Source organism: Haliaeetus leucocephalus, unplaced genomic scaffold (assembly GCF_000737465.1).
Source record: "Haliaeetus leucocephalus isolate CR32 unplaced genomic scaffold, Haliaeetus_leucocephalus-4.0 Scaffold301, whole genome shotgun sequence".
Taxonomy (NCBI): domain Eukaryota; kingdom Metazoa; phylum Chordata; class Aves; order Accipitriformes; family Accipitridae; genus Haliaeetus; species Haliaeetus leucocephalus.
Window position 1 is genome coordinate 44,503 of NW_010972737.1, and position 12,834 is coordinate 57,336.

The following is a 12,834-nucleotide window of genomic DNA, read 5'->3' on the forward strand; positions in this document are numbered from 1 at the left end:
AGCCCCCCCTGGCCAGGGAGCGGCCGTCCCCATCAGCCTCACCGCCCGCACCTGCGGCTCCTCCAGCCCCGGCCCGCAGCTGTGGTACCCAAATCCGGAACAAAACTCCTCGACACCAATGTGAACTTAAGCAGCAGGCACTTCCTTGATTGAATGAAAGATGTCAAGAGTCAGCTGAGTTGGAAGAGGTGTTAACTGGGGTCAAAATACAGATTTTAATACCCCTCTGATTTTAGTTCTAAGACTTGGCCATTGCCAGGTATCATCTTTTCCATTTACCCAGGTTCACCAGCGAGGCTACAAGGGAGATTTCTTCCAGAGAGAGGATAGAGTTATTAAGTCTAAAGTCCATGATTTGCTTTTCTCCTTCATGAAAAGGTGAGTGGATCATATATCATCACTAGTCACCCAAACAGTTAATCCTGAACTTTTCACCTGTCCTTTAATACAGTCAACTCCAAGCTAAATTTTTTCCGTTATTAAGAGGGGACCAAAGATCATGTAAAATATTATTATGCTTTCTGCAAATACATCCCCATCTTAGAGCTTTAGCTACTAGAGAAAGTCTTTGGAGTTTGGGGTCAGAGGAGCTGCAAGTATAAACCTTCATTCAGCTCTGTTTAGGATCTGTGATTTTTCTCTGGTTGTCTAAACCAGTCTAAATTTCCATAGATGGTCCCGACTCTGGGTGGCTCGAAAAAGGATCCTGGAACTCCAGTAAATTCGAGACATCGTTTTATATTTTCAATATGATCCCAAGTTCCTTTTTGCACTTGTCTCTATGGTTTTGGCAACTGACAGCCCCAAGGGGTGCTTGTACAAGTTTCTCCCGAAGGGCGATTAAATGAATTCTTTTGTCCATGAGGTGGATGGTTTGGTAATGTTATAATTCACAACGCTATAATTCCTTCTTTCAAATTTAAAAAAAATAATTGCCTTTTAAATCCATCCAATTTAATTTGCTAAAATGATTCTCATTGTTCTGCATCTTTTCTCAAGTTTTGGTTAAATTCAATGTCAGTATTCTCCACGGAACTAGATTTTCATCTGACTTTGGAATCGGAAGGCAGGCTGTTACTGAGGTTAAATTTTGTGTCTTTACAAAACTTTGAATCAGTTACAAAACTAGATTTTTTTTTTTAATCCAAATTACAAAAACGGTTAATCTCAAGATTAATAGCTCAAACAATAATTGTTTCATTTTGTTTATCTCATGTTTAGAACCCCTCAAAAAAACCCCACATAAACCCTCTAAACACACAAAAAGATTATTGCCCTCGACAATATTCCTAATAGCACCCCCAATATTATCAACTTTACACAGCTGTTTTCCCAAACAGATAACGTGAAACTTACTTATAGATTTTCAGTTTTAAAGGGCCAGTTTCTTTAGACTTCCGGTTTCTTGTTGGTGCTTTCTTTATTCTTGAATAATGAAGCCAAGGTTCTTCTCCCAGACCTTTACTGCTATAAGGGTTGTTAAAATGACTCGATACGGTCCTTTCCACTTCTCAGTGATTTTATATATATTCAATCTCCTGGTCGGAAGGGATGCGCTGCTACGTCCAATTCTAAGGGTCCAGCTGTGGAGACATACTGACAAAGTTCTTGAAAAGAATTGCTTAAAGAAATCGTAACACCTTTTAAAAACATATCTCCAAAGGCACTCAAGATACTCAGAACATAGGACTCTTGATATGGTCTTTCATACAACATTTCATAATGACTTAAATTTTCTTTCTCTTCTGGCTATACTCTGATTCTTAATAGAGCCATGGGTAATGCTTTAACCCATGTGAGGAGTGAGGTTTCCTGACAAATTTTACTTGACTGTTGCTTAAGGGTATAGTTCATTCTCTCTCTCTCCCCGCCCCCCGCCACTTGCTTGTGGTCTATATGGGGTGTGATAGTCTCAATCTATAGATAATACTTTGCTCAACTTGTCTCATAATCTTTGCTATAAAATGAGGGCCATTGTCAGATGACATTCCTACAGGCACCCCATATTTTGGTATTATCTCTTTGAGCAAGACTTTGAGTACTTCCCTTGCTTTGTTGGTGCGACAAGGGAAAGCCTCGGGCCACCCAGTAAAGATATCAACTAAAACTAGGATATATCCTTCTTTTCAAGGCAATTCTATAAAATCAATTTGCTAATATTCTCCTAAAAAATTTCCTTATTTAATAATCCCAAAGATGATCTTATTACTGATTCGGGGATATTTTTATATATAAATTTCACATCCGCTTCTAATTGTTTAAACAATCTTTGTCATATTTCACTTTCTGTTCCCCAATATACTTTGTGATGTTCAGCTCGGGCAATTTCTCTTATTATTGTGGGTGGGACTATTATTTGACCTGTCGGTGTTACAGCCTATCCTGTTTCATTTTGTTAGCCTGCAATCTAATAATTAATTCTTCATCTTTTTCATTATAATTTGGAGTTTCTTTAGGCAATTTTATACTTTTCTCTGGAACTAGTGCTAGGATGCCTTTTTCCGCAGCCTCTTTAGCAGCTTTATCAGCCAGTCGGTTACCTGTGTTAGGAACAGTCTTACCTAACTGATGTGCTTTACAGTGCATTATCGTGACTGCTGTTGGTTTTTGAACGGTTTCTAACAATTTCGGTATTTGTTCTGCGTGCTGAATGGTGGTTCCTTGTGCAGATAACGGTCCTCTTTCTCTCCGTATCGCTCCATGTGCACGTACTACTCCAAAAGCATACTTTGAGTCTGTCCAAGTGTTGACTCGCTTTCCTTGACTTGGTTCCAGAGCTCGAATAAGAGCTATCAATTCAGCCTTTTGGGCAGATATCGTCGAAGGCAAAGTTGGCAACGCAATTACCTCCTCAGTAGTTATTGTCTATCTTGATAAACGTTTTCCTTCACAGATGGAACCGCTTCCGTCGGCATATAGTTCCCAATCTGTTTCTTCTAGTGGCACATCTCAGAGATCCAGTCAGCTGGAGTAAACTCTTTCGATTGTCTGCAAGCAGTCACGTTCCAGTTCTCCTTTAACTTGATCAGTTGTTGAAAACGCAACAGGGTTAACGGTGGTAGTAGTTTTTAGGTAAACATCATCTTGTTCCAGCAACGCCACTTGGTATTTCAGCATTCTGCTAGGGGATAACCAATGCCCCCCTTTCTGTTTTAGCACAACAGTTATCATATGGGAAACGTACAGTAATCCTTTGTCCTCAGGTGAACTTACGAGCTTCCTGGATCAGTAGCACAGTTGCAGCGACGGCTCTCGGACGACCAGAGCATCCCAGACTCACATTATCTAATCGCTTCGAGAAGTAGGCCACAGCTCGCCCACTTGGCCCTAAATATTGGGCCAGGATACCCAGAGCTACACCTCTTCTTTCATGAGCAAAAAGTTCAAGTGTCTTTGTGAGATCTGGCAGGCCTAGGGCTGGCACCCCTATTACAGCCTGTTTCAATTCTTGGAAAGTAGCTTTCTCGGCATCAGTCCAATCCATTGTTTGAGGTTTTGAGCAGCTTGTATAAAGGTCAGGCCAGCAAGCCACAATTTATAATCTACAGGTGACACCACTCAACCATTCCCGGAAATGCTCGTCATTAATTTTTTTAGTCTTAGGTTCAGAGAGACGACAAATTGCCTCTTTTCTCTCAGTTCCTAATTGTCTCTGTCCTTTTAGGATTTTAAAACTCAAATAAGTTTCTTCTTTCTGGGTTATTTGGTTTTTTTCTTTTGACACTCGATATCCACTGATTCCCCAAAAGTTCAAAAAGTTAATAGTTAACTTTGTGCATTGTTCTTCCATCTCAGCTACAATTAACAGATCATCCATATATTTCAGCAAGATTTCTTGATTATTTTCTTTCTTCCAAATCTCTAATTCTCGTGCCAATTGATTTCCAAAAATGGTAAGACTATTCTTAAAGCCTCGATGCAAGGCTGTCCACGTATATTGTGTTTTTCTCCCAGTCTCAGGATTTTCCCATTCCAAAGCAAAAAGCTCTTGACTATTGGGATCCAAGGGAATACAGAAAAAGGCATCTTTTCCGTCTAACACTGTGAACCATTCTTGTTTCTCCGTTAGGGTTGTTAACAAAGTATAAGGATTTGCTACTACCGGATGAATATCTTGTACTATTTGATTTATTGCTCTGAGGAGGTCTTGAACTAATCTATCATCTTTTTCATTAGCCTTTTAACAGGCAAGATCGGGGTGTTATATCTGGATTCACATTCTATTAACAATTTGTATCTTAAAAATTTTTGCATTACCATTACTAACCCTTTCCGACTTTCCGGTTTTAAGGGCTATCGTTTAATTCTTACCGGATTCGATCCTGGCTTTAAATCAACTCTCACAGGTTCTGCTTTTTGGATTTACCGGGAACTTCCCAGTCCAGACGATTGGAATTACAGCATTATACTTTGACTGGTATAATCTTCTGCTTTTGGTAACCATCCTGTTAACAACAAAGCCACTGCTTCGATACGTTTAGTTTCTGGAATTAAAGTTTTAACCTCTCCATTTTTTAATTTAATTTCTGCCTCCAAGTTCTCAAATAGATCTCTCCTTAACAGGATTTTAGGAGAATTTGGCACATACAAAAACTGCTGAGTGACCCGTTGCTTTCCTAATTTCATTGTTAAAGATTTAAAGAAGGGTCTAGTTTCTCGTTCACTTGTTGCACCGACACCACCAATTTCTTCAAAACTTAACTCTCCCTCTGAGGTATTTAAAACTGAAAAGGTGACTCTAGTGTCAATTCAAATTCAATTTTCTGTTCTCCCAGTTTAGCTGTAACCAGAGGTTCTGCTGGGAGACTCCCCTCCGGTCCCCGTCAGATACGTTCACTTAAAAAGAACAAATCTACATATGGCACTTTATTCCATTTACTCTCTCTCCTACAAAACAACAGTAATTGCAATATAGTATTGTAACTCAAAGTTCTGTTTGTTTACCATTTTTCCTGCAATTCACCCCAGTGTGCCAATAAACATCCCAACGGTGATGTTTTTGGTATCTTTTCATCAGCAGTTCTATTTCCTGCACTCTTATTCTTAAACAATTTTGCTAATGCCATTATACTTATATACATTCAAATACCAAATACCAAAGAAACGCAAATGACAATTGTCCCAAATAATACACAAAGTCCAACCCAGCAATAGCTTTCGCTTATGACTTACGGGCAGACGCCTAGGCTTCCGCTGCAGACGGGTACCCTCCAAGCCCCAACCCTGCGAAGCTTTCGCCGCGCCTCACGGGCAGGCTTTCCAAACCAATTCCAAAGAAGCAGCGCCTTACCTTTTTTCCAGGGAACGCTGCGAGGAGCTTTGCGAGTCGAGGGTGATGGTTCTCCCCGAGAATACCTCGGTGCCGGCCGGAGTTCGATCGACACTCGATCTCGTCCAGTCTCACTCGCAAGGTCCCATCTGGGTCGCCAAAACCGTTACCGAAATCCGGAATAAAACTCCTTAACACCAACGTGAAGTTAAGAAGCGGGCACTTTGTTTATCGCAGCGCTGGGGACACGGGGGACCGCTCCTCCAAAGGCGTGTCCCGCTTAGTATCAAAATCCATCCGTTTGTACAGACTTTTCTTGTCAGGTCGTTGTTACCTAAGCTCCTTCCGTAAAAATGCATACTCTGCTCGTTCTTAAATTTAACCTTTATAATGATCAGTCCTTTGATTATATAACCTTATCAATATTCTTATTTAAAAACAATCATCGGTCAGTTACACTTAGCTCTGGTGACTGGAATCTTCGATACTCAAATCGAGATGGGACGGGTAAGGGGGTTTCCAAGCAGCAAACTGGTGTCCACGACGGTTTCCTTAGTTTCCTGAAACAGAACGTAGAAAAACCAGTAACTTCCTGGTGAGGTTTCTAGGGTTAGCTATTTCAAACTTTAACAATATTAAGGTTCCTAGAGTCACGCGAACACAGTTCCTAAAGTTTCTATGGCTACGTTTCAAACTTAACGATCCTATACGTTATGCTTCACAATTTTACTTCTTAATCAAACCTAACTCTTCTATGGGATTAAATTTTTATTTCTTTACCAGAATATTTGCAACAGCTGGAGCCCAGCAGGAACGGGGCGGGGGGGGGCACGGCCCGACCCCCCCCAGTGCCTCACCTCCTCCTCCCCTGGGCTCCCTCACGGCCCCTCGCCTCGTGCAAAGGGAGCGCAAACGCAGCCCGGAGGGCAAAGGGGACGGGCGGCCAGCGTTTATTCAGTCAGTCGCGTGCCTATCGAGTCCTGCCAGCGAGTCTGCTCCGGGTCTCGGGGCGCCCCCCGGCGCCCCCCCTGCCCCTCGAACACCTCTGATAGCCTATTTCCATACATTCTGTGTGGCACGTCTAAATATTGGGATGGTTTTAATATTTTGTACCAGCTGTGGAAACTGGTTTGCTGCTAGGTGACTGCAAAAGTGAGATTTGGTAAATAATTATTAGAAATCTTATACTAATACTACAATTGAAACAATAGACAAAAGTATAGCCAAGCAATTAACTAGCAGAGGTAGGTACTCCTAAGTTTTGCAGTTCTTTGCTCTTATGACTAGATGTTCCTGTACGCTAGACGAGAACAATGCTGAAACTGACCACAGGTGATTGAAACTGCGTTAAGCTTCAAGATCAAAGAACAAGGACAAGAATAAAGACTTCAACGACAGCCACCAAGAACTTCAAATGGGTCGGTGGTTGCAAAAGCAGCCCTTCGTCTCAAATGGATCCTTCATTGCGCGTGATCGGATGTAGGCAGTACTACGATAATCGGTTGCCATCGTTTTTACGTATACGTATACTAATCTGATTAACATGCAATTAGTTATTCTGTGTAACCTGTTTGTGCCATGCACGCTAGGTGCAACTATCCCCCGTGCATCCAGCGCTGCAATGAAGAATGCCTGCTTTCTAAATCTCCAAAATGAGTCTTAGGGAGTTTCTTCGACCGGCTTTTCAGTATCAGAGGTACAAGGGAGGAACGAAAAAAAAAAAAAAAAGCAGCGGTGTGGGAAAGAGGGGGGACCAGGGGAGGGGCAGGGGGGGACCAGAACGCGGAAGAGGGGAGACAGGGCCCCGAGGGCCCGGGGCTCACCACAGCTCTTGTTCTTGGCACCGCCAGGAGAATTTGCCAGTTCAGACGCTTCTTTCTGCTCCTCTCCCGCTGCCCTCCTCTTCTGTAACTCCGGCGGCGCGGCCGTCCTCCCCCTAGGAGAACACGTGTCTCATAGGTCTTGCAGGACGAGGCCTCCTAGGCACGGAGCCTCGCTCGCTCGCTCGCACGCTACGTGGCCGTACCGCACCGTCGGTGCTGGGTACGGACCCTGCGGTGCACCTTGGCGGTCTGACCTGCTGCGGACTACGAAGAGGGATCCTTCCACACGCGGAGAGGCAGGCTCTCTCTTGCCTGCAGTGGGGGGCAGCTGCTGGCCGGCCAGCCTTCCATTTCTTCTTCTCTACCTTTCTGTGGCCTCTCCAGCTTCAGCCGCAGCAGCTCCTGCCCGCAGCCGGTAAGCGCCCCGCCTGTCCCTTCGTGCTCCCGCGCCGCGGGGAGAGGGAGGCCAGGCAGAGACAGCCCGTGCAAGCTTTCCTCGCCGGCGGCGTTTCCTCACCGGGAGGAAGCAACGAGCGCGGCGGCACCTGCCGCCGGTGCCGCACTGCCGTTACCGTCGGACGGCACGTGCAGGACAGCGGCAGCCCCGCGCCCTCGCAGCCTCCGAGCTGCAGTACCGAACATTGGCCGCGAGGTGGCAGCGGCGAGCGCTTGGCACAAGGCGCCAGCGCGCATGGGCGGCGGCCCAGCTGCAGTACCGAAGTCTGTTCAATAGGTGGCGGAAGAGAGCGCTGGCGAAACGCGCCGCCACCGCGCATGCGCGGCTCCGAGCTGCTGCCCGCGTTTTGGTTGCCAGGCAACAGCAGGAGCGCCGTAAACCGCGCCGCCGCGCATGCGCCCTTGCCGAGGCGTCGCGACGCGCTTTGGTTGCCAGGCAAAACCAGGAGCATGGCGAAACGCGCCGCCACGCATGCGCAGCTGTCGAGCTGCTGTACCGCATCTTGGTTGCCCGGCAACAGCTGGAGCCCACCGACACACGCCACCGCGCATGCGCAGATCCCGAACGGCAGTTCCTACCTTCGGTCGCCGGGCAGCAGCATCCCCGTAACGATCCTCTTCTGAGCATCAGCTGGATGAGAGATGACTGACAGCTCAGCCCAGTAGAGACCAGCCAAAGGCAGCAACTACTTACTGGGGGTACAGGGCTTACATTTCCCTGCCCTTTCCCCACTCGCAGCCCGGGCAGTCATCTTCATCGCCTCCGTTCCAAAAAGCACCCGAGTGGCTGGAGCGTTTACAGCAGTCAAGTGCAAACAACAGACAATTCGGATGGTCGCTTCTGTCCCTGCCCCCCCACCCCATTATCTAGAGAGGAGAAGCAGCACAGGGACCTGCAAACGGCAGGGGGGAGGGGGGGGTGGTCCCCTGGAGCAAGCCCCAGGGACTGCTGTATCCCTCTGCATGTGGCATCAGGGTTGCGGGAGTGAAAGCAGCCAGTCAACAGCTGCTGGCGACAGATTTAAAAAAAAAAACCCAAACATAACACCTGGTTCAGGTGACAGCCTGAAGGCAGGCCACAAGAGACCCAAAGCCGCTTTGTGGCAGAGGGGCAGCTCTGTCCAGCAGGAAACGCCGCGTCCCAGCGCACCAGAGGCCGGCGGCCCACCTGCAAGCGAGCGATACCCTGGCGACCCTGGGGCTCAGTTGGGGTGGGCGCACCTTTCCTCACCTCCGTGCTATCGGAACTCTGCTCTCCTAATCCTGCACGCACGCAAGGCTTCTTGTGCGGGGCTTGTCTCTGATCGAAGAGACGCTGCACGGTGTTACTTACCGCCCCGCCCTCCGGCGTGCAAAGTAATCAGACGTGAAGCAGGGAAAGCAAAGAGGCCTGTCGGGATATTAGTAGCCCTCAGCAGATGACCGTAGAGCCCTCGAGGTTCCGTCTTTGCTCCCTACAGGAGCGTGGCTCCGCACTCCTTGCCGCTCCCGCCAGCAAGCGTCACAATTGCCCGTTGCTGCCTGCAACACGCAGTACCTGCGCGGCCCCAGTACTACTGCCGCTTACAGCGCGAGAGGCGCTCGCTATAAAGCGGCAATGAAGAACAAGGACGGCCCGTCAGGATGGCAGGAGGAACACAGAGAGCCTCCACCATTAGCCAGGCAGGGCTTGCAACTCACCTCGTGTCGTGGTTTAACGCCAGCCAGCAACAAAGCCCCACGCGACCGCTCACTCGCTCCCCCGCCCCCAGTGGGACGGGGAGACAATCGGAAGGGCGAAAGGGAGAAAACTCGTGGCTTGAAACGAAAACAGTTTAATCCTTTAAAAGAAACAACAACAACTTGTAAGGAAAAGAAGAAAAAAAAATGACAGAGAATGGGATGCAGGCAGCATGCCAGGGGTCTGGAGCCTGACGGATGATGGGGGGTGTGGAATATGGAGGAGGGAAAGGAATCTGGGGGAGGGGACAGGAGATAGAAGAGCAGGGGATGCGGGGGGAAACAACTCGCGTGGGTTAAAAACTCGAATGGGTGAAGGGGGCGGGCTGGAGCAGCGGGGGGCATATGGGGGAGAAACACACGCCGGGGAGAGGGTAGGTGAGGGTACAGAGGTGCATGGGGGGACATGGGTGGGGATGACCTACCCCAGGGAGTCCACCCAGGATGATCCACAGCAGGTAACTCACCTGGGATAACCCGCAACAGAGCATCCACACCAGATCATCCACGCTGGGAGGACCCCCAGCAACGCCCCTCAAACTGCCTGTGCTTCACCCCCAATCTTCCCCAAACTGGGGAGTTTTTTGCTTTTTCAAAATACTCAGTTTGGGGTGTGTTTCAGTGCTTTTCCACAACATAAAAAGGGGTGATCTTTTGGTTGTGGGTTTGTGCATGAAAATGGGGTGGGTTTTTTGCTTTCCAGCTGCACAAATCCAGGCGGATTTGGCTTTCCCAGGAGTCCCAAAGTCGTTTGGTTTTTTCCGTTGCAGACCCAGAATCAGGGGGTTTGGGGTTGTCCTGGTTTCGGCTGGAATAAAGTTCATTTTCTTCTGAGTAGCTGGTACAGGGCCATTTTGGATTTAGGATGAGAATAATGTTGACAACACACCGATGCTGTAGTTGTTGCTAAGCAGTGTTTATATTAACTCAAGGACCTTCCAGCTTCTCATACTGCCCTGCCAGCAGAGGCTGGGGGTGCACAAGAAGAGTCGCTGAGCTAAAGGAGGATTCCAGGTAAACAGGTCAGCTCGAAATACACCACCTCCTTTAAAAGTTAAGAGCTATTTGAACACTTAAAATCAGCATTTAGGCTAATCGATACCATTTTGAACACCTTCTTAGCATACAAGTAAACACTCTTGCCGGTGCTGGAAAACGTCTCCTCCCTTCCTTACAGCACTGCTGCAGGGAGATAACCCTGGGAGGCTGCGGGACGAGGTTGTACACAATCAGAATCTACGCTTGCGGATCCACCACAACAGCTACAGCCCTCGCGCTGCTGCTTTGCTTCTTGCTTGTTTGGTGAATAAAGCTGAAAGTGAAGTGGAAAACTCCAAAGAGCAAAATGAAAAATAAAGAATAAATCTCAATAATTCACTTTACACTAAAAAGGTGTGCCCATGTTTATATACGTCCAATAAAAATACTTATACTGTAAAAGTATTTGATTTTTCCTTTTCCATTACCTTAACTTGCACAGCTCTGAATTCATACCATTAAATTATCTCTCTCCAAAGTACACAGTTATAACGTGACTAGGGGTTTTTGTGCGTTTTACAGAACGCGGAGGGACACCTGGCCAGCTGAGCTGCCCAAGAGAGGTGCTACTGAACTGCCAGGGAAACACACCATTGAAAGCCAGACAGAAAGAAAGTACTTTCAGAGCACTCTGTCAAAACATCAGGAAAAAATCCCCATAACATTCAGTTGCCTCTCTTTTTAAACATTTAGAAAAATACCTAACTGGTTACATACACCTAACAAATCACATACTACAGCTATTTGGCAGTTACAGTTTAAACAATGCAAGTCAATTTGTAAAATCCCCAGTGCTGCAATACCTCAGACTACCAAAAAGGACTGGCGGATTCCCTAATGCTTTTGGCAATACCGAAGCATGCAGAGCAACACGTTTTCATGTGATCTCGACTGTTACAACTGAGAAACCAAAGACCAGTGATGCCATCAACTTTAGGAAGATGGGCTGCGCTTGGGTCTTTGGAAGGAAATTGACTGTTGGTTTTTTTTTTTCTTTTTTTAAAGAGAGTGAAAAGTCTCGTTACTGATGACTTCTACTGTCAAGTCGATCACCTCTGAAGATCCACTCTGATGGGAAGTTCATAAAACAAAATTTCTTTGAGAGAGAAAGACTTCCATTCTGGAAAATCTCTTTCCAACTGAAGTCAAAATTACACACTGTAGGTTAAAGGAAAAAATACATTACTGAAGCAGTAACTCATCAAAAACACCTCAGGACTCACTGTCACTAGTTACAAGGCTGCTAATGCTTCCTGGGAAAGCCTGGAAAACACACACATGCGACACCGGTTTGTCCTGTTTTGTCCACGTCTCTTCTTTGACCTTGATTGCTTTTAGTACAGGTGCTAGTTATCTCAGTAAGGTTTTCGAGTACTCTTATAAGATGTTTTTAAAAACTCATTGACTGCAAAAGCATAAAGCTTTTATCATGAAAACAAAGCCCGTTTCTTCTGAACAGCTGAACTCTTACAGTTTCTTCCCTCTTTTAGTACAAAATTGTTTTCACAGTATCATTTACTAGTAAGTGCACAGAAACAGAGGATTACATGCTTTCAGGAAGAGGAAACAGACGGAGGGAAGTAAACTTTGCGTATGCGTAACGTGCCCCAGAACAGACCTTAGTTTTAGTATTCGTATTAAAATATTTCAAAGAAAAAATGTGGAAGGAGAGTTGACACATTCTTAATGTTAACTTTAAAGTCCATACTACAAGTACCTTCGGAAAAATGCAGACACACATCGTAGGCGTACCTTGTACTTGCAGGCCACTACGGAATCTTTCCATCTGTCTCGTACCGTCACGGCAGAAGAAAGGGCAACCACGGCGAAACGGTGGCAGCTGACATCCAGCTGAGAGAAGAAGAAAAAAAAAACAAAACCACAACCCTTCAGCATAAAACTGGGTAGGAATCCAAAGCTGCTTTTTTTTTTTTGTGAAGGTTTGCGAAGACAGTACGACTGAGCGGAGGAAAAAGTATTTTTGCGTCATCTTCGGTACAGTTGTTGACACAGGCCACTAGAGCTTTTGCATTTTTCAGACAACCATGCCTTTTTTTTTCCTTTCTTTTTTGACTCATTAGCAGGTTTAGTTTCACTAGAACTCACTTTCCTAGATACACGCAGGTGACAGACATAGGTATCTACATACAATTTCTCAAGCATTAGTATAGCCAAGACTTCCTCACCCTATATGTCACAAGTTGAGTATTTTTGCTAAAGAGCACAGCAACACATCTGTCCTTGTGAACTGCCTCGTTGCAAAAAAGGAATGATTTTTTCCAGGCCGTTGCTCCAAATGGTCAAGATCTTTTAAAACCACAGTTGTGCCACCAAACCTGCTAAGGGTCCCTCCTAGCTTCTCACTGCCCTGAGATTTAACAGGCACATGCTCCATTCCATCTTCCAACAGCAAAAATACGTTAACGCTCTCAGATCCAGAGCGCAACCCTACAGACGTCCACACACGCACCCTGCCGTTTTGATGAGGAGCCACCGAGCACCCCTGCGAGCACAGCTGCACGCGCCAGA

General features: G+C 46.3%; 2 long non-coding RNA genes across 3 annotated transcripts; one reads left to right on the forward strand and one right to left on the reverse strand.

The window, feature by feature from the left end:
* The first annotated feature begins 49 nt into the window (after nt 1-49).
* Nucleotides 50-3,071, forward strand: LOC104833786. The gene is made up of 2 exons (XR_774552.1): nt 50-378; nt 2,941-3,071. It is a non-coding gene; the product is annotated as an uncharacterized LOC104833786 (long non-coding RNA).
* LOC104833785 lies at nt 1,324-5,572 on the reverse strand. 2 transcript variants are annotated; one of them, XR_774550.1, is made up of 3 exons: nt 5,291-5,572; nt 4,312-4,445; nt 1,324-1,621 (listed from the first exon to the last, which is right to left on the reverse strand). It is a non-coding gene; the product is annotated as an uncharacterized LOC104833785 (long non-coding RNA). The 2 variants fall into 2 exon arrangements; XR_774549.1 differs by having other exon boundaries at nt 4,945-5,572.
* Between the last annotated feature and the right edge of the window lie 7,262 nt (nt 5,573-12,834).